Here is a 390-nt window from a genome sequence, read left to right as displayed (position 1 = left end):
CATATTTCCAATCCCACACGATCGTCGTCCTCACGACTTTTCCCCTACGGACGATTCTGCATAGCCCGAGTCAATCGGGTCGGTTGGCCAAATGGGCGGTCGAATTGAGCGAGTACGATATCGAGTACCGACCGAGAACAAGCGCAAAATAACAAGTGCTTGCAGACTTCTTGGTCGAACTACCGACAGAGACCATAACCAACGAGGAACTAAATTCCACTTGGCTCCTCCACGTCGACGGATCCTTGTCCAAGCAGGGATCAGGCATCAGAATTCGCCTCACATCTCCGACGAGCGAGATCTTAGAGCAGTCATTCAGGCTGGAATTCCACGCCTCAAACAACGAGGCCGAATACGAAGCACTCATCGCAGGGCTGCGTTTGGCTCACG

Source organism: Brassica oleracea, chromosome C9, assembly GCF_000695525.1.
Source record: "Brassica oleracea var. oleracea cultivar TO1000 chromosome C9, BOL, whole genome shotgun sequence".
Lineage (NCBI taxonomy): Eukaryota > Viridiplantae > Streptophyta > Magnoliopsida > Brassicales > Brassicaceae > Brassica > Brassica oleracea.
The sequence above is the reverse complement of the archived record's forward strand: the minus strand, read 5'-3'. Positions refer to the sequence as shown.